The 23347-nt window shown below is 45.8% G+C and overlaps 1 long non-coding RNA gene across 1 annotated transcript in view; it reads left to right on the top strand.

Moving 5' to 3' along the window:
• The first annotated feature begins 676 nt into the window (after window positions 1-676).
• The window catches only part of LOC139746354 (uncharacterized), a 71914-nt gene continuing 49243 nt past the window's right edge, over window positions 677-23347 (top strand). The window contains exons 1-2 of the long non-coding RNA XR_011712139.1: window positions 677-841; window positions 15615-15727. This is a non-coding gene — a long non-coding RNA (uncharacterized lncRNA). The remainder of the gene's footprint in view (window positions 842-15614; window positions 15728-23347) is intronic.

The raw sequence follows: 23347 nt of genomic DNA, 5'->3' as shown, positions 1-23347 counted from the left end.
TCACGAGGATCGACCACTTCTGCTGCTGGGGGTTTATCCTCGTTATCTGCCTGAATCTTCGAAGTTAGATGTCACTTTAGTATATCATTCGCTCAGACGTTAGTATTCGTTATATACGATGTCACTTTAGTATATCACTCGCTCAGACGTTATTATTAATAATATACGATGTCACTTTAGTATATCACTCGCTCAGACGTTATTATTCGTTATATACAAGGTTCACTTCCGTGTCAGGACGAAAATGACACTAGATTGTGGAGTGCTTAGCATGAGCAGAATGTATTGGCCAGCACATTTCTCTTACTTATTTATTTTTTTTACTCGTTAAAAACACCTGTTCCTTATCTTGTTATCGGGTTGGCTTAGGAGATTCACGCCGTTATCTTGCGCTGATTAACAACACCGATAAGTCTGCCTTCTGGTGTGTCATCGTTGAACTGTTCATTTCTATCTAAAGATATTTAGGGACGGGATTTGAATGTGTTGAATGGTTAGAGCTGACATGTTTACAGAAGCGGTTAAGAGAGTCAAGCATTTAAAATTCTGAGAAAAATATTTCAGATTATCAAAGTTTGTCCTTGCAGGCGTCTCATGATCTGTGGCACAAAAGCGAGAGAAAACGGGTGTTGTGGTTGCGTGGATCTGCTTATCATAACAAATGGTTGATGTGTCACTGTGCTTCTTCGCCAGGATAGATTACGCCCTTCCCGGGGGCGCGCGCTTCAGGGCTGGTGTTGACACCATCTGTGTTTTGGTAGAGCGGGTGCAGCAGAAGCGGCTCCCCTTCCCCCTGCTTCAGGCGACGTAATAGAGCGCTCACAACGAGGAAGTTTTTGAGGTAAGTCTATGTGGATGTGAGTACTGTATGGTCGTCAGGTGGTCGCGAGTTGATGGGGTTCATCTTTGTGTACCCTCAGACATTTTAGCCTTTTGAGAGTGTCAGGAGATGGAAAGCCATATTGTCTTGAGTTGGCTTGCGTATTTCGGAAGACAGGTGTGTATTGGCTGTTGAGAGGGTAAACCTGACTTTCCTGGTGTTGTAGATGGTTATGATGGTGCACAACACCTTGAACACGACGGTGCGACCCTTGGGTACACTAACCTGTAGCCTTTGACCTGACCTGTAAAGATCAGGTCAAAGACCAGGCCACCATAGTTAAGGGTAGTAACGTCGTGATGAAGGATGGAACCGTCGTGCTCGAGGATCGAACCGTCGTGCTCAAGGATTGAACCGTCGTGCTCAAGGATTGAACCGTCGTGCTCAAGGATGGAACCGTCGTGCTCAAGGATCGAACCGTCATTCTCAAGGATTAAACAGTCATGCTCAAGGATCGAATCGTCATTCTCGAGGATTGAACCGTCAAGCTCGAGGATCGAACCGTCATACTCATGAGTTGCACCGTCATGCTTAAGGAGGCAAATAAACACTTTTCAGAAGTACTTGATTACTCACGGACGTTGTTAATAGCTAGTCATTCCGATACTGAACATTTTTAGACTTAAGTGGTAAATTTACATTTGAGTGGTTGAGAGCAGTTTGATATGGTCCCATGACGTAAACATGATTACTCTCAACTTTTCATTTCCACTTGGATGTTTGCGTGATGCGTGGGGGGCACCATGGGTCAAGAACTGGCCATAGATTAGATTACGGTGAAACACATGCAGTTTACAAGAAGCCTCAGTGTGTAGTTGAAAGCATTTCCAGGCGAGCCCAGGACTGAGCATTGTTTGGTGTTCGTGGCGGCTGAGAGAAGACAGGGTCGTTGGTAGAAGCGAGGTGTGCGTGCGCGCGCAAGTGGCACGACCACATCGTAGGGTCTTGTGTCGTAGGTCAAGTCTCCAGTGAGCACTGCGGGCCAGGTTTGGCCTCGTAGGCATTTGTCTCGCTCTCTCTCTCTCTCTCTCTCTCTCTCTCTCTCTCTCTCTCTCTCTCTCTCTCTCTAACACCTATTCAGTGCCAGTTTAATGGTCGTTTAACTTAGCCGTTTAACGACACAGGGCGGGTTTACGAGAGTTTAAAACCCCTGATGGTCTTTTATAGTATAACGACTTGTTTGCAATATATTGTTGTGTGTGAGTGGGTTTTGCAGATGGTTATTTTAATCGCGTTAATAAAGTCTTCAGAAGATCTGTGTATATTTGTATAATATTCGCTTGAACGTAATGGAAGGTTATTGTGAGCAGGTCGCATATTTAGACCGCTGTGTGAAAAGGTCTTGCACAAAAAAGGAGTTTCTCATGTGTTGCCTTGTGAGCCACATTTTATCAGGGCTGGAGAACACTTCGCAAAGTTTTCCTTTCAGAATGTTATTAAAATGTGGCTTTGTTAGGTGAAGGTCTGGGGTTTGGTGTAGGAGTACATAGTAAAGATGTCTGAGTAGGGTACTTCCTGTACTGTAACACTTGTACAGTAGATTATTTTTCTAATTTCATGAGAAATAGAGCAAAGTATAACTCTCTAAATCAACTGATATTTAATTCTAGCATTAACAGCATTACTTTTTGGAGGATTGAACACCTGCAGATAGAACTTAAAAAGAGTTTAAGGGTTTTGATTTTGATTTAGTTTAAGGCACCTTCTCAGGGACGACCATCAGGTTCTGGCGCTTTACAAATGCCACAGAAGCAATCACTCACCCCTGGAGTCATGAATACAGACACGTTGTCCCGTACACTTAAGACATAACGAAATTTAACTTGCCTTCGTCTCAATCGATCTAGAAATCTCAGTTTACGACGGAGCTGTCGAGAGAGGCGGCTTCCACCGTCAGATCCGTCCTCCCCGTTGGCCGATAATATCCTCCCTGTGGGGAGTGGGTGGGGGTGAGGAGGGGAGGGGAGATGGGTTCCCAGAGCCCCATTTAATGGGCCGTGAGTTACTCTAACAGCCTGGGCTAAATGAGGATTTACCCATCGCCAGGAGGCGGTATCTTAGAATTTGTAGAATTTACACAGAGACTGTGAGGGACGTGACTGATGTAGGAATTTCCGAGGAGTGGGGGAGAGAGAGAGAGAGGTGGTGATCCCTCCCGTATATATATATGGTGGTATGTGGAGACCGCTGAGATGCACCGTACATACCGTATATCTGGTCTTACAGCAGTGACACTAATGCAGATATAAAGTCTCCCTATTAATACCTGAGATTTGCTTCCATACATAAGTGTATATACACACCGACGGAGGGAAACCCACCACAGCAGACCATTTGGCCCGTTCGAGACTGCTTGTGACGGCGAGACATCAGACACAAGCTATGCCCATGTCGTTCTGCTGGGACGGTGTCATCTCGGTTGATCCTGTCAGAAGCAGTAAAAAGATAAGATTGTTTTTCTTTACCAAAGATTCTTTTTATTCCACGTCTTGTTGACCATCATGACGAGCTGTGTGGGGGCTGCCGCAAAAGTACATCTGTCGGTGATCATCGAGGGCAAACTTTTCCTCGACCTCAACAAGATCGATCAGTGCGTCGTCTGTATTAAGAACTAAGTTAAATACGTTTACCTCACAAGCAGGGTTTTTGAGCACATATTAAGGACACTATCAAGTAAGCTTTGGTGGAGTTCACACCTGCAGCTATGGAAATGGCTTCTTCTCACCTTGATATTGGTGTGTTATATTTCCCATTTTAATCGAGTCTCGTTCCTTGTAAACATATCCGCTTATCATAAAGTCTTTTATGGCAGTTTTGCTAATATTGAAATATTCTTTGTTTGGTTCTTGATGAACGAACGGTTGGTGATGCATCATTGATGTAAACCTGGAAACCAGTACCACTTATTCTGAAGTCCTCCAGCTGATCTTGGGTGATTGAGTGACCCAACCACCTCGTCCTCTGTGTCGTCCAGAACCTGTACATGATTTCCTGTCTTTTATTACCTCTAGAGTCTCATGTTTAAGAGGCTTTGTACCTGTCCGCACCACCTCAGAATCTGGGACAGGTCTGCCTATCAGTGGAAAAGGATGGAATAGTTTAGGCTAGTTCAGCACCCACACTGGTACTGCCTGATGAAGTCTGCGGTACTCTCCCGGACGAATCCGACGAGCTGATTTCTGTGAGTTCTTAAATCACTTCTGCTCTGAGATGAAGCCTTCATTATGAGGACAGTAGAACTCAGGGTCTCCTGGATCCCTTCCACTCAGGCGCGACCTGCAGATTCAGGACTTGGGGAGATCATAGACGAACTGGTCCGTTGGTTGGTTGGTCCGTTGGTTGATTGATTGGTCCTTTGGTTGGTTGGTCCTTTGTTTGGTTGGTCCTTTGGTTGGTTGGTCCTTTGGTTTGTTGGTCCTTTGGTTGGTTGGTTAATCCGTTGGTTGGTTGGTCCTCTGGTTGGTTGGTTCTTTGGTTGGTTGGTCCGTTGGTTATTTGGGCTTCAGGCCAGTGGGCTGCCTGGGTCATTACAACCATCATCATATAAACACCGGTGGTTCATCCTTGACAAACCTTCTGTAGGTGTTTTATGATGATTTGATATATACCCTTGTCGTCATGCATTTCAGGAAGAGCTGGTAGCCAAACTTCCCAGGACACGCACGACGCTGACGACCTTCTGGCATGCTGAGGAAACAGGAAAATGAATATTACACACACACACACACACACACACACACACCCAGACACACACACACACACACACATACACACACACACACACACACACACACACACACGTACGTTTATATGCATTTTTAAAAAGTCAGAGGCTCCCAGTACGTGACTCTTGTTTCTTACGTTGAAAAGAAAATTCCACAGCAAACAATGCAGAAAGGAAAACGCTCTCAGAACCGGTGTTGTGAAGAGCTTAGTCGAGGAAGACGCCCAGAGGTCTTTCATAAGAAGCAGGTACACTCGCACGAGCTTTTCATACGTGGTTGACAGGCATTAGTTATGGCGTACAAACTGAAGTATTTGGCTTTAAGTTCTTCTTTGCAAGTTTGTAGGCTTCTGTGTTGGTTTGCCGGCTAATTTGGTTATTCATCCTGCCTCAGATATGGTAAACAAACTTTATTTGGTGGTTTACAGAGGTAATTCATTATGCTTTAGTTTATGGATGACAACCTACACTAGTGGTTTACAGGCTGCACTGAAAATGTATCATGCTTCAGGTATGGTTTACAAGCTGCTTTGGTGGTTTACAGGTCACAATAATGATTTAGTCTTCATTGCAAATAGAAAGCTAGCCTTAAGAAATTATATTAAGGAGGATATGATGAGCTGTGTGGCGTATTCCTTTGGTCTAATTGCAGCTTAATTTGGGAGACTTAAATGGAATGCACGCGCATTCTTTGAGGATGTAAAGCAGCTTAATTAAGAACCTCTTAGTATGAAAGCCTGTGTTAATCAGGGTGGGCCATTATGATGGAGACTGTGGTGTAGGAAAGGTAGCCTCCCACGAAGGCAGGGAAGGTAGCGTGGCGTATGTAGGTAGGAAAGACAGCCTGGTAGAATGTGCAAGGTAAGGTAATGTGATGCATTTGGGTAAGAAAGGATACCTGGTGTATCTGAGTGTAGCCAGGTATATTGAGGTACGGAAAATCACCTGGTTTATTTAGGTAGATACAGCATTCTGATGTACTTAGTTACGAAAAGTAGTCTGGTGTATTTAAAAGTTGGCTTGTCGATTTATGTTTATCTATGAAGGTAGCTTGGTATATTTAAGTATGACGGGTAGATTGGTATGATTGAGTAGGGTAGATAGTCTTACGTATGTAGTTATGAATGGTTGTCTGATTAGAACGGTGTCAGGGTATGTGTTGCCAGACAGAAGTATCGATGGGATGTTTAGACGACCTATGGAAGTGTAGCATATGGTTTCCAGGGTGAGGGCTAGTCATCACCACGGTCGTCAAGAGTAGAAGACTCGTTTAACTGTATTCTTGTTATGGTGAGAAATGCACGGGAGAGTGTACCTCTTCCAGCCGCCTGTTCCAGGAAATCGGAGCGGCTGGAAATGCTCAACAATGCTTGGGAACCCCGTGGCTACCAGCTGAGGAAGTTACAATGGGTCTTGTGGCTACTGACTGACACGGATATTATGTGAGTCATTGAGAAACCTGCCCCTGGATAGCATACATGGGTGTAAACGTATCTTTCATGACACCGAAGCTGTCACATTGTTTGTGGAGGACCAGGTGAAAATTATATTGTTTAATCTCCACTACAGTAAAGAGCATTATGATGTCGAGACGGTGTGTGATGTAATGTTACTAAGGAATCACAAGAAACTCTATTTCTTTCAAGTCCTCCAGTAAATGTAATATGAAAAGCTTACCCGGGAAAATTAAGACGCTTCTCTGAAAGACAAAAGAAGGAGGAATTATAATTCTGGCGTAGAGCTCTCCAGGGCACGACCGAGGACAATGTCACTCGCGGATCTTGAGATGAATTACTGCAGCACTCGCAGCGAGTGTTGCTGGAATACGGTTGTATGAAGGTATATACTGACCTCCCCAGTGCTGGAGGTGACAGTGTTGCTGCCAGACGGTTGAATGAAGGTGTATACTGCCCTCCCCAGTGCTGGAGGTGACAGTGTTGCTGCCAGACGGTTGTATGAAGGTATATACTGACCTCCCCAGTGCTGGAGGTGACAGTGTTGCTGCCAGACGGTTGAATGAAGGTGTATACTGCCCTCCCCAGTGCTGGAGGTGACAGTGTTGCTGCCAGACGGTTGTATGAAGGTATATACTGACCTCTCCAGTGCTGGAGGTGACAGTGTTGCTGCCAGACGGTTGTATGAAGGTATATACTGACCTCTCCAGTGCTGGTGGTGACAGTGTTGGTGCTGCGAGTCAGACAGTAGGTTGTAGACAGCAACCTCCCGCGGAAGCACGACCCTCCTGACCTAGCAGTGTTGAGGCGATGCCCAGGACTCACATTCACACCCTCCGTGCCAGTAGGTTATAGAGAGCGAGAACACAAAGTTGTCGAGGATCTTACTGGCTTAGAGGCGCTCACCGTACCCAGCTCCCGCTTGAAACGCAGCCTAGGGGGTCCCCATTAAAGGGGTTCCAGTGTTCCATGATTGACCGTATGTATGTTTATATTTAAGGTTAGGACATGGTAGGGAAACGGGGCAACATATGTAAACTCCTTCCCAGTAGTATTCAAACAGTAATCATACAAACCCATATCATAAATTTTATGATATGTATATATATATATATATATATATTTGTGTATCCAGCGGCACACTGCCGGTAAGTGGGTAATTAGTGGTGAAATATTGTCGGTGTTCGGTACCCGTAACTCACTCCCAATCACGGATTTTGAACATATTTCTAGCCAGACTTGTCGTTTTATGACAGAACCTATTAAACCAGAAACGTGGAAATATTCTGCCCAAACATGTTGCTTTTATGTTTACATATTTGATCGTTATATATATATATATATATATATATATATATATATATATATATATATATATATATATATATATATATATATATAGAGAGAGAGAGAGAGAGAGAGAGAGAGAGAGTGAGTTTACTGAACTCCGTCTGTTTGCGTTTACACCAAGTGAAAAAATTTGCCCTCGCTCAGGTTGCATTATCAGCATGACAGCCTGGTCGAAGAGTTTCTCGCTTCAGAGGAGTCCATCCTTGTTCTCTGCTACTGGTTGTGGTTCAGCCTTGAGGCCACAGTGGCCTCTGGATGTATGGAAGTAGTAAAAAGTAGGGGTTCACATCACAGCACCGTGACACCACGGGAACAACAGACATACAACGCTATATTACACAGTAGCTCACCCAGAACAGATGGTCTGCATCTGTACAGAAGTCTTCATTCACCTTTTCAACCCCAGACAGACACCAAGTCCAGCCTTGCGACCTCCCGTCGCCTTAAAGGGTCAGTCTTTCCTACTCAACAAAACACCATTAACTCTGGCCGTCTGTACGACACACATTCACTCCCCACATCACGAACGCTAACACAAAAACGAAAACCTAAATGCCCTCAGAACACTAATTGGTTACAGTTTTGGACAAACAAGGGAATTCAGTAGTATCCTCTACCAAAATATTTACACACTCCATCCGAAACTGCGCCTCAACTGCCTGTCAAAAGCAGAGTTAGTAGACTTGCAAACTAGACAAAGTAGTGCATTCAGAGCAGTCACAGGCTGCCTAGCAACCACAAACACATAACACCTGCACGGCACGTCATTCCAGTGCAACAGCACTAGAACTCTCCCACCTCTGCCTCACACTTCTCACACTTCAGCAACCTTTACTCACAGTTCCACCTACCCCTCACAGATATAGCAAAGACCAAACACCTGCACCCTGAAACAACAAAACACTAAACAACCGCTCTCCATTCTCAGTCTTAAACTCCAACCCACTGCATATACACTCTTCAGACGCCACACTCCCTAGACAAAGACGAGTCACTTTTTCCCGTCTGTGCTCTGGACATCCATGTGCCCATCCCTGCAGCACTGTCTCATGATATCCCATCAGCCGTCATGCCCACCATACATCTGTTGTCCCGACCGGTGGACGTGGCCGGGTTCCTGAGCGCTGCGGGAGCCTCGTGAAGATAGGGAGGGACTCCTGGGGCTGGAACGCAAGGTGAGGCACACACACACACACACACACACATTTCTTCTTTAAGAGCTGGCTGCTGTAGAGCTTCGTTGGACGAGGCCTTATACCCATCTTGATTTCCACTTACTGGCCCGCCTGGCGCTCTCCTGCTCACCGGCCAGTCCATACAGACAGCTGCCTCAGTTTATTTCCCTCTTTACTTTACCTCTGTGTGTCTTATCTCGTTTCGTCCACACTGTGTGTGTGTGTGTGTGTGTGTGTGTGTGTGTGTGCGCGGGACAGCAACTCTCTAGTGTGTCCCAGATATTGAGGGTAAGCCATTGGTTCTTGTTCAGTTAGGGTGTATTTTTGCTCATGTCGCGTCAGCTGCTCTTTAGAGAAGACAAAATGAAGAAATAAAGACGTGGTAGCCGAGCCAAAACTCTTTAAGTTCCACAGTTGTTTTTGTTTCCCGGAGTCTTGGTGTTGGGTTCTCGAGACTTCAGGAGTGAGAAAATGGTCAGCAGCCGAAAATGTTTGTGGGGGGCGCTCGCGCGCGCGCGACTTCAAGGGTTGAAACTTTTTTTTTTTTTTTTGGAGATTATCGTGCATCAGCAGACATTCTTTTGAAGATCTCGAATATTGTAAAACTTTTAAGGGGGGGATTGTCTTACGTCATCAACTTCATTTTAAGGATCAGTAGGTATTTTAAAAACTTTGGGAGGGTTGTGGTGGTGCCTCAGTAACTTCATTCTAAAGATTGTTTAGTGTTTTTAAAACTTCTGAGGATTATCGCCCATCGCCATCTTCATATGGACGATTATCTAATATCGTCTAAACTTTGGAGGATTATCGTTCATCGAAAATTATGGGGACTTTGTCCTGACAGAGTTTAACGTTCACAAGGAAATTTGCTGGCGTGATGACGTGACACGACGGAGATAAATACATAACAAAACAGCCACATTGGCTTTTCCGAAGCTCCAGGCAAAGGCTTAATTGGGGGTAGTATACAAAATACAATTATTCTCTATTCTCCCAAAATCCTGCCCCAAAGCATATCTCATTGTAGGACAAATAAGCACTCTCTCTCTCTCTCTCTCTCTCTCTCTCTCTCTCTCTCTCTCTCTCTCTCTCTCTCTCTCTCTCTCTCTCTCAACCCTAGGACCCCTTTAGAAAAAGAAAGGAAAAATCCAGGTAGATCCTACATCTCCAGGGATGCGCCACACTCAGGAGCAGGTACAGGATAGACTCATTTGATTTTTTTTTTCTTTGGCCGGGGTGGAGTATTTTGTCTTAATAGTCAACTGACGATGATGCAACCTCCTCAGTGTATATATATATATATATATATATATATATATATATATATATATATATATATATATATATAATTTTGTGAAGTAAATCCGTTTATTTAGATGTAATTAATGTCAGATGAGCGTTATTGGTAATCAAACTACAGCGAGATAAGGCTGGGTAGACAGATGATATGTTATCTGTGTTATCAGTTATCGTTATCTTTCGCGTGGACGGTTAGCAGCCAGTACTTAAGAGGTCATCGTTGTTCGTGGGTGTAATGTGTATTTGGTTACCGTGGCATACGTGGGTATGGCCATCTAGCAAAGATTACCTTAATGGTAAACTCCGGTCGAAACGTGAGATTACATTGTCCACTTGATAAGCTGAAGGCAGTTTATGATGAAACGGTTATAGAAAAGTCTGAGGTGTAATGTACATTTGTCTCACACGCACCCTTGATACACCTAGATGTATGCACTTTACATAGGAGTAAATGTTATCAGGTACAATCAATGTAATTGCACGTAGCGAGAGTTACATTAAAGAAGCGTCAGTAAGCTGACGGTAAAAGTGGACCTTTGAGAGCCAGTTGAAGGTGTCCAGCTTGACAGGTGGGTCAACACGGGAACACCAGACCTCACTTCCCAGGCTCCACGCTTCACCAGTCGCCCTCTCCACCACCAGCCAATTGTGGCACAGTTTCCTCACGCTGCCAGGCGGGAGGATTGGAGTGCTGAGGGGAACGCTGGTACTGGAGAAGAGCTGAGGGGAACGCTGGTACTGGAGAAGAGCTGAGGGGAACGCTGGTACTGGAGAAGAGCTGAGGGGAGCGCTGGTACTGGGGTAGAGCTGAGGGGAGCGCTGGTACTGAAGAAGAGTTGAGGGGAACGCTGGTACTGGAGAAGAGCTGAGGGGAGCGCTGGTACTGGGGTAGAACTGAGGGGAACGCTGGTACTGGAGAGGAGTTGAGGGGAGCGCTGGTACTGGGGTAGAACTGAGGGGAACGCTGGTACTGGAGAGGAGTTGAGGGGAACGCTGGTACTGGGGTAGAGCTGAGGGGAACACTGGTACTGAAGAAGAGCTGAGGGGAGCGCTGGTACTGGTGGGGTAGAGGTGAGCGCCGCCCGCGGTCGAGCTCGCACGGGTTCGGATCCTGGTCGCGGCATTTGGTCCAAAGTAGCATCAAACTGAGCCATGTCTGATGAAGGTGTTCTGTCTGAGACACCACAAGACTACCGTGTTGACCTCACTTCTTTGGATGATAGTGATGTTAGACATGGCCAGAGAAGTGCAGGAAAGTCTGGTCCTTTGCTCTGCTGATGAGGAAGCAAAATGACCGGATGATATGGTAAGGAAAATCAAAATTTGCTTACCAGCACGAGGGTAGAAGTGAGCCTGGGAGAATATAATGACGATGAACAAGAGAATCATAGACCTCTTAACAGTACCTTGCAGACAGGATGTGAAGGTAACGATGCGACGGGAAATAGAGACAGGATGTGAGACAGACGTCAGAGATCATCATAGTGGGTCATCACAAACGAGGAATTAAGAGTTCAGAGACCATTACGAGATAGCACCATCGCGCTACGTAAATGAGTGGGACGATGAAGAGACCATTGACCGCGGGTGAGGGGGAAATTTGCTGGTAATGATCAGTGAAGCAAAATTGAGTACTATTGTGTCCTATGCCCGCCCAACCAAAACCAGACAGATGGAAATGTATGAGTCAGAAAGATCTCAGAAGCGCCTCTTGCGGAAGGTCGAGGGGGAGGGGTGGATGGAAGGCACACACCGCCACGAGAGGCTGGGAGAACGTGAGGGTGAAGAGAGATTGACCATGTTGTCATGACGCGTAGCGATAAACGGAAGGGATAAATGAAGGTCTTATGGAACTACGTGTAAGCCGCTTATCAAGGAGGAATCAAGGCTTATTATATCAAGGAGGAAACAAGGCTTATTATATCAGTCAGAATACCATGGGATATACCTTGAACATAGCAGGAGAGGAATATACTCGACCCCCAGCTTAAAGAGATGGCATAAACTATCCTGTGTCAGGATAGATAGAGACATGCATGGAACAAATACAGAAACATATCAGAGAGAACATGACAACACGGTTGGAATGGTCTCCACTTGATGGCGGGACTGGCAGGTATTTCATGGACGTGGTGCTCTGAGAAACACAGCATCATTTATCAAGCAAGACGTGCGTGGAGCCCTGCGACCCAAGCCCTTGTTTCTAGGTGCACTCCCCTCGTGGGTAAGTCTCTCTCTCTCTCTCTCTCTCTCTCTCTCTCTCTCTCTCTCTCTCTTTGGTAAGAACATTTTTCCAGACGTATTTTTGGGAAGGTTGTATGATACATTTTAGTTTTACTACGTAAGAGAAATATATATATATATATATATATATATATATATATATATATATATATATATATATATATATATATATATATATATATATCGGGTAACAGATTTTTTGTGATCATATTTGTGGATGTCTTTATGGGCGATGTGGCGGTTGACAGATGACTGGAGAAACGACTGTGCCGTCAGCCAGTGGCCGGCTGCCAATCCACTTCAGGAAACCATCATGATCACAAGTCTTCCCAAGTTGATCATCTCCAGGAGAGGTAATGAACTGGGTTACTTCATCATCTCCAGGAGAGGTAATGAACTGGGTTACTTCATCATCTCCAGGAGAGGTAATGAACTGGGTTACTTCATCATCTCCAGGAGAGGTAATGAACTGGGTTACTTCATCATCTCCAGGAGAGGTAATGAACTGGGTTACTTCATCATCTCCAGGAGAGGTAATGAACTGGGTTACTTCATCATCTCCAGGGGAGGTAATGAACTGGGTTACTTCATCATCTCCAGGAGAGGTAATGAACTGGGTTACTTCATCATCTCCAGGAGAGGTAATGAACTGGGTTACTTCATCATCTCCAGGAGAGGTAATGAACTGGGTTACTTCATCATCTCCAGGAGAGGTAATGAACTGGGTTACTTCATCATCTCCAGGAGAGGTAATGAACTGGGTTACTTCATCATCTCCAGGAGAGGTAATGAACTGGGTTACTTCATCATCTCCAGGAGAGGTAATGAACTGGGTTACTTCATCATCTCCAGGGGAGGTAATGAACTGGGTTACTTCATCATCTCCAGGGGAGGTAATGAACTGGGTTACTTCATCATCTCCAGGGGAGGTAATGAACTGGGTTACTTCATCATCTCTGCCGTTTCCTGGTGGACTCATCGCAGACGACAGTACGCACGTATGTGTGTGCGCCAGTAACGTAAGATATGGTTATTAGAATAGAGAAAACAAGTATTTATAAAAAGATAGTAATGATAACGATGATAAATGCATCAGATAGAAAATAGAATGAAAAATATTCGTCATTAAGGAAATCAGTTAAAAAGGACGTGGTTAACTTCCTGGGCGCTGCGTGGGGGATGGACCCCATGGAAGAGAGAGCTGGGGCAGGAGGGTGTAAGGTAAAGTATACTGCATCATTGGTATAGTAACATCGATTTCATTTCGCATACAACGTAATAACAGATTACCTGCGCAAGTGTAGTGTGGCCCATGTTGGAAGCCAGGGAGGCTGTGCGTTCGCTGGGAGAGCAAGGACTGAACACGAGATGTGTTGTGTGGGAAACATTTGCCGGGTTTGATGTGTAAATCTTAATTTAGCCGACAGTTTGAGGGACGTGCCGGCATAATAGTGGTGGTGCAAATTGAACCGGCCAGTTTATAACCATCAGGGGTGCGGCTCTCCGGCCTGGGTGCTGGGATAACGTTGATGAAGTGTGTGAGATGAATGGTTCCCTCCCTCACTCCCTCTCACTCGATAGTTTTACCTTAGGGCAAAATATCGACCTCTCTCTCTCTCTCTCTCTCTCTCTCTCTCTCTCTCTCTCTCTCTCTCTCTCTCTCTCTCTCTCTCTCTCTCTCTCATCTAAGTTTTGCAAGTATTCTTTGTTCTTCATTAAGGAGTGTGCTATATAATAGCATTTATTATTATTATTATTATCATTATTATTATTATTATTATTATTATTATTTATTATTATTATCATTATTATTATTATTATTATTATTATTATTATTATTATTATTATTATTATTATCATTATTATTATTATTATTATTATTATTATTATTATTATTATTATTAATATTATTATGATTATTGTTATGTATCATTATGCATCACAGTTTCAGTGGTATGAGAAAGTACGTATATAGAGTAGATATCACTCCCCTTGGTGAACTTCATCTGGTGTTGTGCAGTCATAACATAGTTGTAACAGGACTCAGGGTACGATCTCGCCACCTGGTGTTCAAGATAAAGATGATATTAATCCCTTATATATAATGATGTACACGTAAATCCCCAGGGTATTACGGGGGTAAACAAGGGAGGTCGTAATCCCTAGGAGGATCTTGAAGCTTGGAAGAAAAAAAAACATTTGAAATACCAGGAAATGTTTTGGGAGAAAAGCTGTACTTAAGCTTATATTTAATCCCTTGTGTAATTACGGGATTAATCAGGTCCATAAGTTAATCCGGGTGGCGTCCAGAGAACGTTTTTGTTGGATTTAGGATTTAATATGCGTCAGGTCTGAGGAAATGCCACGGTAAGGTTATCATCAGCCCCGACCCCCAGAACCATCATATTAGTCTCAAGAAAATTGTGTAATCACAGGAGCTGCTTTTTTTTTTTTACATGTTACATGTATGTTAGTTAGATAATAGTCTTAATATTTAGAAATCTATACTGTCGGACTCCGTATATGTTAGTTAGATAAGTCTTAATATTTACATAACTATATTGTCGGACTCCGTATATGTTAGTTAGAGAATAGTCTTAATATTTAGATATCTATATTGTCGGACTATGTATTCTTGAGGTTACATTTGCGAGTGGACAGTTAAATTGGGTGATGTGCTGTTGGCGTTGGAGGACGAGAGAAACATCTCGTCGAGGATACTTTCACTCCCCAAAACGGTCCCTCATCTCCCCGCTGCTGATTGTAGCGCAGCCCTGAGCATGCAGGATCCCCATTATAAAAAAAAGGGGATGTTGTGGTGAGATACATGACCAGGAAGAAAACACTTGTTTATGGTGAGGATGTGTAACTATGGTGTCAGGCAGCGCATCAGTGATGTGTAGACAGAACACCCCCAGACAAGTGGAGTGATGTGTTACCAGGGTTAAGATGTGGAGGTAAACATGGGTGATGCCTGGGTCTAGGGAGAAGTTAAGAGGGCCGTTTGAAGAATTGGAAATATGGGAAAAGAACAACCATTTTTGAGTACTTGAGAGATGATTGCTGACGACGTGGACAATATGGTGTGGGCACTCGAGGTGAAGAGAGTGAGTACAGGACTGGAGTCATTAGACTTAAACTCGGTCTTGTAGAAGAATAGATCCGTACCACAGAGAGCGAAGGTTCCGCCGTACGCATCCACCTTACAGAGCAGAGTCCGAACTGTAGACCGGGAACATGGATGAGAGAGAGAGAGAGAGAGAGAGAGAGAGAGAGAGAGAGAGAGAGAGAGAGAGAGAGAGAGAGAGAGAGAGAGAGAGAGCAGGACATCAGGTGTGACGGGGTGGAGGTAAACAGTGGTCGGGACAGATAACAGTAGTGCCGGAGGGGAGACGTGAGTTGGCGTGGTGGGGAGGATAAGGGTGAGTATGTTGACACTCAGGTAATCTGAAGAAATATGACGGATGAATGTTTTTTTTTCTTTCCAGGAGGAGAACATCCCTGGATCTTGTCATTTTTCTTCCAGGAGGGAGAGGGAAACATCTCTTGCCATGCTCTTCCACTCACCACCATTGTTCGTCTGTGCTGGAGGTCTGCACTGGTATGTAAGGTACAGGAGTAACGAGGAGACAGTCTCACTACGACGGCCTAGTGGTCGTTGTCGTACTCCATCGTCGTAGTAGTTGTAGTTGTAGTAGTAATCGTAGTAGTAGTAGTAGTAGTCGTCTACGTGGTGGTCATGTTAAAAGGTGAGCATGCACAGCACATGTAGATGATAGGGTGGCGGATGTGTGAATGTTGTATGTGAGGTTCGGTCTGGTGTGTGGTGATGGCGTGTCGTCTGCCTCGCTCCCCGTGCTGTCCACCTCTCACACTCTCCCCCTCACTCTCACACTCGGGGTCTTCACTCTCACTCATAGCTCTTTACTTTCCCCATTTCCTCGCCTCTCACTCCCTCGCCCTACCACCTCTCGTTCCTCCACCCTTAACTCATTCTCTTGCGCGACTCATGGTTCCCTCCCACACACTCCCACTCCCTCATGACCCTTCGTCCTCACCACCTGCCTTACGATCCCAGCCACCCCTTCCACCTCCCACGCTGTCTCTCCCACGATGCCTGGTCCCCACCACCTCTCACCCTATTTCTCCCTACAACCCCCGTTCCCCCGCCTCCCCTACGACCACCCTCTCCCCCTCTACACCGTCAGCGGGCCCGTCCATCACGACCATAGGCTCTCCGACATGAAATAAAGAAAACCTCTCGATATAGTGGTCGTAAGAGTCTCTTTTATCGCTTTTACGGCCGCCAGAAGTCCTTACGGCAGCCTGGGGCGGAGGGTCCCTTTGTTTTGGGCCATTCTTGCCCAGTTGTTGTGGTGGGTACGTAATGGTTGTTGTAGTAGCAGTTGTTGGAGGAGAAATAGTAGCAGTAGTAATAGTATTAGTTTTAGTAATGGTGATAGTAGCAGGACAAGTATAAGTACTAGTAGCGGTAGGTTAGAAAATGCACTATAGTGTTGTAATGTTAGAGATGGGAAGGTCGAACAGTTCGTGTAACATTGATAAGAATTGTAGTAGTAGTAGTAGTAGTAGTAGTAGTAGCAGCAGCAGCAGCAACAACATAAGGCGTGACGGTGTACAGACCAGACGCTTCTCGGCGATTTTGGGGTCATTAAAGTCATTAATGGCTGGATCACCACCATAGGTGGAGTTTATAGAAATAAGAGACTGAGAGAAGCGTTAGCGGAGGACTTGGGTTAGGTTGCAAGGGTTGACTGTTCCAGTACCATGGGTGTGGTTGGCTTGGCATGCGAGGGTTCATATCAGAGGTAAGGTGGAGTAGGGCACAGGAAAGCTGTGGTTCCTGGTGAAGTGCCAGACTTGGGGTTCTGGAAGATAATGGTCGGAGATGGGCATTATGGGGCTTGGCGACGAGGGACGTTTTGTTGTGCGGATGGCTGGCTGGGGAACCAAAGAGGGGCGACCAGTTGGGTGGCCGGGAGCCTGGTAGGATGAGCGACCGGCAGTGTTTGATCACCCGGGCTGGTGTCAACTGATAGTTCCGCCATTTACCTCGCTCAAAAAGGCCTCCCCTCTTCCCTCTCCCCTCCCACAGCTCTCACTGGCTGACGAGGTGTCGGATGAGAGGGAGAGAGTCCGGCGGGTTCGACAGAGCCCGAGCTATTGTGTTGGTTGACTGGGTGGTGAGAAGAGCTCCCTCAGCGTTCGAAAGGCTCAACCAGTCAAATGATTGCTGGCGACACTATAGACCTCAGAGCTCAGGAGGTGTTCGAGAGGGTTTGAAGAGTTGATCGATGGTCCTTGCTTGGGGATCTCCGGGTTGTGGGATTTACATAGGGAGTCTGAGGGATTGAGGATTCACTCAGTTCTCGAGGGGTATGGTCACTCCGTGCGGGATTACAGCGTTCCAGAGGGTTTAACTTCCTTTTTCGGTGTAAATCCCAAGGAAATTGAGGTTTTCTTTTTATTGGTAAAGATGTAGCAGTCATGTTGCCTGGGGTATATAGGGTATTGGTTAGGGAAGGCCAGGCCGTCGTACCCAAGGATCGTACCGTCGTGCTTAAGGATCGTATCGTCGTGCTCAGGGATCGTACCGTCGTGCTTACGGATCGTACTGTCGTGCTGAAGGGTAACACGTCAAGACATAAATGGGACGCGTCATCTATGACATGTATCAAGATGAGTTTAGTTTTGCTCTGTAAATTTCATTCATTATTTATTTAACTTTATTTCTTATACTTACGTATTGATAGGATTTATTTATTTACTTTTTATAAGGAAAGAAACTTCATTTCTTTTAGCCAGATTATTTCTGGAAGGTTTCCTGGGCCGTGGACGACCAAGTCTGCAGATGTCGGCGCCCGTCCTGAGCACAGGAATATTATCTTGGCTAAATGTTTTCAGAAATTTTTCAGAAATTTTCCTGAATACAAGAGGGACATCCCTGATAAAATTTGGCACCGATCCAGAATCCATTACGGTTGCCATGGCAGCCATCTTGAGTCTTTGAACCCATTTTCTATCTCGCGTCAAGCGCCACGGCATGTAAACAGAATTGTTGGACATGGGTGTAGTGTGGGAGACTGCACAAGGTAGGGACACTTTGCGCTGGGCTCAACAACATGACGAAGGATGTCTCAGATGTCCGGGCTCAGGCAGAATTCTCTATATACCTTCAGTTCAAAGTATATTCAACTTGCACAGCACAAACTTGCGTACCCATGCCCATGGATGGGTTTGCAAGTTCATCACATGTGATTTGAACGTTTTTGAACTAAAGAGAAGCAAATTCTTCAAAGACTCCGGACTTATGAGACATCATGTATGTTACTGGTGAAGTGAGGGTGAGAATGTGATAGTGGCCTTTATGGAAGCCTTGATGCGAAGAGTCTTATGGTTCACGGCAAGTTGCCTGTGCAATCTTCCTGCTTCAGGAAATATAAGTCAGGCTTGGCCTGTTATGATCGCCACTCTATAGAACTCGTGTGTGTGCGCGCGCGCACGCACAAACTGTAGAATACAATAACCAGAGACTCGGGAGGAGCGGCAGCCAATTTAATTAACCTAAGACAGTCCTAAATATATGAGGCGAGGGGGAGATTAGCCGCCTTCCCTCACCTGTCTCGCTGGTGGTGCCTTGGGCCAGATAGACACCGCATATATCTCGGTACAATTTTTTGTTGTTGTGTAGTAATCAACATGCATGGCAGAGTCATGCGTATGCCCCAGTGGAAGCAGCGTTGGATGGAAAGGTTAGAATAGTGATATTATTAAGAGAAAACCAGACTCGTGAAAGTGGAAAGGTCTTAGGAAGATGTACGAGGCGAAAGAGATATTGTAACGGCTGCTCCTCGTGTAGCTGGTCTCCACCAAGAAACTATAGGAAGAAGCAGCCCGTCGCGGAGCGCAGGTCGTGAACTTTGCGTTCAGACGCCCGTAGACCGTAGACAACTGCCGAGACCAGTGGCTGGAGTGATCCCCGTGGAACAGGGAGAGGGAAGGGTCGCAGTGGACGAAAAGGTTGTGAGGTGAGAGCAGGAGTTGTAAAGGCGTGAGGCCTTTGATTACTTTAGTTATAGGGAAGGTGGAGGAACTGCTGCTGGTGTGTACGTAGGTAAAGACTACATCCTATTTTAGGGGGCTCCTGCGGCTTTGTGGCTGCACTCCTCAAAGGAGCAGGATACGACGGGGTCCTTAGGTGCCAAAAGGTTCTCGACAACCCTCTGTACCTCTCCGTCCAATGACGGTGATAGAACCATCTGGAAAGTGACTTCCTGTCCGCGTATTTGGGAACGCTAGTGTGTGTGATGACCGTTTTATGTGTTACGGGGAGGAGGAAGTTTAACACTCGCGTTGTCCCGCCTCTTAACCAAGTGTGTGTGTGTGTGTGTGTGTGTGTGAGGAAGGTCTGCTCTCGTGGAAACCCCATCTCTTAAAATTGTTTTGCCTAAAGTTAAGCTTAAACATGGTGCTTATGTGAACCCTCATTTACTTAGATAAACACACACGCACACAACCCCCCACCCCCACACACGCATTATATATATATATATATATATATTTTTTTTTTTTTTTTTTTTTATACTTTGTCGCTGTCTCCCGCGTCTGCGAGGTAGCGCAAGGAAACAGACGAAAGAAATGGCCCAACCCCCCCCCCATACACATGTACATACACATGTCCACACACGTGTATACATACCTACACAGCTTTCCATGGTCCACCAGACGCCTCACATGCCTTGATTCACTCCACTGACAGCACGTCCACCCCTGTATACCACATCGCTCCAATTCACTCTATTCCTTGCCCTCCTTACACCCTCCTGCATGTTCAGGCCCCGATCACACAAAATCTTTTTCACTCCATCTTTCCACCTCCAATTTGGTCTCCCTCTTCTCCTCGTTCCCTCCACCTCCGACACATATATCCTCTTGGTCAATCTTTCCTCACTCATTCTCTCCATGTGCCCAAACCATTTCAAAACACCCTCTTCTGCTCTCTCAACCACGCTCTTTTTATTTCCACACATCTCTCTTACCCTTACGTTACTTACTCGATCAAACCACCTCACACCACACATTGTCCTCAAACATCTCATTTCCAGCACATCCATCCTCCTGCGCACAACTCTATCCATAGCCCACGCCTCGCAACCATACAACATTGTTGGAACCACTATTCCTTCAAACATACCCATTTTTGCTTTCCGAGATAATGTTCTCGACTTCCACACATTTTTCAAGGCTCCCAAAATTTTCGCCCCCTCCCCCACCCTATGATCCACTTCCGCTTCCATGGTTCCATCCGCTGACAGATCCACTCCCAGATATCTAAAACACTTCACTTCCTCCAGTTTTTCTCCATTCAAACTTACCTCCCAATTGACTTGACCCTCAACCCTACTGTACCTAATAACCTTGCTCTTATTCACATTTACTCTTAACTTTCTTCTTCCACACACTTTACCAAACTCAGTCACCAGCTTCTGCAGTTTCTCACATGAATCAGCCACCAGCGCTGTATCATCAGCGAACAACAACTGACTCACTTCCCACGCTCTCTCATCCCCAACAGACTTCATACTTGCCCCTCTTTCCAGGACTCTTGCATTCACCTCCCTAACAACCCCATCCATATATATATATATATATATATATATATATATATATATATATATATATATATATATATATATATATGTGAAGAAATGGATTGTCTGACGGCTCAGTGCGTCTTCTGGAAATAATGGCGCTCAGGGAAGTCATAAAAATAAGACGAGATATTAATCGTCGACTCTTTTGGACGGAGTAAATATTTCCAGGGTATTCCCCCGGCAGGAGGCCGTGGTCAGGCCCGCCGCCCCGGGGAATCCCAGTGCTAGAGGAATATTCCCATCGATTTTGGGGTTGTTCAGCCAGAAAAGAAAAAAAGTAGATGCTGTTTTTCAAGTGTTTCGCTGTTCGTTACTTGTTTACGGCAGGAGCTTAGGAGCTTAGGACCAAGAGGCCTTAAGGTACGGTTGTATGTGCTTCAGGTTGTGGGCAAGGTCTGCTGATGACGTCCTTATAACATACCCAAGTGTCTGTGTTGTTGGTCGTTAGAATATCCAGGTGTTTGTGCTTCTGGTGGTTAGAATATCCAGGTGTTTGTACTTCTGGTCGTTAGAATATCCAGGTGTTTGTGCTTCTGGTCGTTAGAATATCCAGGTGTTTGTGCTTCTGGTCGTTAGAATATCCAGGTGTTTGTGTTTCTGGTCGTTAGAATATCCAGGTGTTTGTGCTTCTGGTCGTTAGAATATCCAGGTGTTTGTACTTCTGGTCGTTAGAATATCCAGGTGTTTGTGCTTCTGGTCGTTAGAATATCCAGGTGTTTGTGTTTCTGGTCGTTAGAGTATCCAGGTGTTTGTGCTTCTGGTCGTTAGAATATCCAGGTGTTTGTGTTTCTGGTCGTTAGAATATCCAGGTGTTTGTGCTTCTGGTCGTTAGAATATTCAGGTGTTTGTACTTCTGGTCGTTAGAATATCCAGGTGTTTGTACTTCTGGTTGTTAGAATATCCAGGTGTTTGTGCTTCTGGTGGTTAGAATATCCAGGTGTTTGTGCTTCTGGTCGTTAGAATATCCAGGTGTTTGTACTTCTGGTTGTGCGTTATTCATACACAACCGAACCGTCCGTAAAGACCCAGAGTGGACGTAGGTACTTCAGGGTCTGGATAAAGCTACTGTAGACTACCGCATGTTGGTGCTTCACAGGGCGTTGTTTTAAGGACCACCAGACGCCGCTTTTTCAGGTGCATTTGAACACTTCGTTTCTCTGCAGGTCACTGAAAATAGGCGACCCAGCAGACTGAAGTCCTACTGAAGGTGCACCTCAGGATCAAAGGCAGGACGCACAGTACCAGGAGCTGGCTTTTGAATGGCTAACAAAGGCCTCCTCCCAAGGTTCATGGTGGTCACCCCTAGCCATAGCCTCCCGTGCAGCGCAGGTTACGCGAGCGACTACATAATGATAACGGAGAGAGAGAGAGAGAGAGAGAGAGAGAGAGAGAGAGAGAGAGAGAGAGAGAGAGAGAGAGAGTATAAATCCAGGTAGTTTTATAGCCTGTTATGGGAGAGTGGGATGAGTTGTGGTGAGTGTGGCATGGTATTAGGTCCAGGGACGAGCGGTCATGAGGGGAGGAGGAGGAGGTGGTAGAGTGGGAGGGAGGGAGGGAGGGGAGGGCCTAGTCATGAGGCGTGGCCCGGGTGGTGGTCTTGGGGGGAAGGTGGGGGGGGGGGGAGGCTGGCCGGCATACGAAGCAGGATGCAAGTCGCTGAAATTGATTTCCTAAGGAAGGGTTCAAGAGGGTGGTGATGGGGGGGCGGCGCGAAGATGGGCGGGAGGGTGGAGAGAGAGGGGGGGTTGAGGCGTGCAGATGGGGTGGGAGGTTGGTGATAGGGGAGGTTGGAGGTGGGGTGGGGGGGGGGGACGATCTGAAGGGATTTAGTAGGAGTTATAAGGTGGGTTTTCCTGGCGCAGAGGTCAGAGTTATGGCCTTAGGGCTGGTGTGTTGGTGAGAGCAGGGAGAGTGTTGGTGAGGATGGGGGGAATATGTTGGTGGCTACAGTTATGCTGGTGAGGAAAAGAGTATGTTGGTGGAGGGGAGAGTAGAGTATGTTGGGAGCGAAGAGTATATTGGTGGGGGGGGGGAAGGAATAGTATGTTGATGAAGGGGGAGATTATGTTGATGTGAGAGAATGTCTTTTAGTGGGAGAGATTGCGTTGGTGAGGGCAGGGGATATTGTGTAGGTGATGTGGTGGAGGGTTTGTATATGTTCAGAGAAAGCAAGAGGAAGTCGTCCCTATGTGTATGTTGGAGAGGGCGAGAGATCCTACTTATGTTGATGTGAATGAGAGAATCTCTATGTTGGTGTGTGTGTGTGTTGTGTGTGTGTGTGTGTGTGTGTGTGTGTGCGTGTGTGTGTGTGTGTGTGAGGTGAAGGGCGTGATTAACAGTTTATGTTGGTGAGGACCTTGAGAATGTGTGAGGAGATCAGATGTCTGGAGGGAGGGAGAGTATGTGTCATGAGGAGGCAGTATGTTGGTGAGGGTTGAGTGTGGTGTGGCAGCAGTGGCGGTGCGCGCGCTCCCCTCCCTAGTGTTCTTTTATGGTCGTCACATAATATGGTCTTGCCGAACTCATCCCTGGCACTCTTTATGTTA

The sequence above is a fragment of the Panulirus ornatus genome, chromosome 64, assembly GCF_036320965.1.
Source record: "Panulirus ornatus isolate Po-2019 chromosome 64, ASM3632096v1, whole genome shotgun sequence".
In the NCBI taxonomy this organism is placed as follows: Eukaryota; Metazoa; Arthropoda; class Malacostraca; order Decapoda; family Palinuridae; genus Panulirus; species Panulirus ornatus.
The sequence above is the reverse complement of the archived record's forward strand: the minus strand, read 5'-3'. Positions and strand labels throughout refer to the sequence as shown.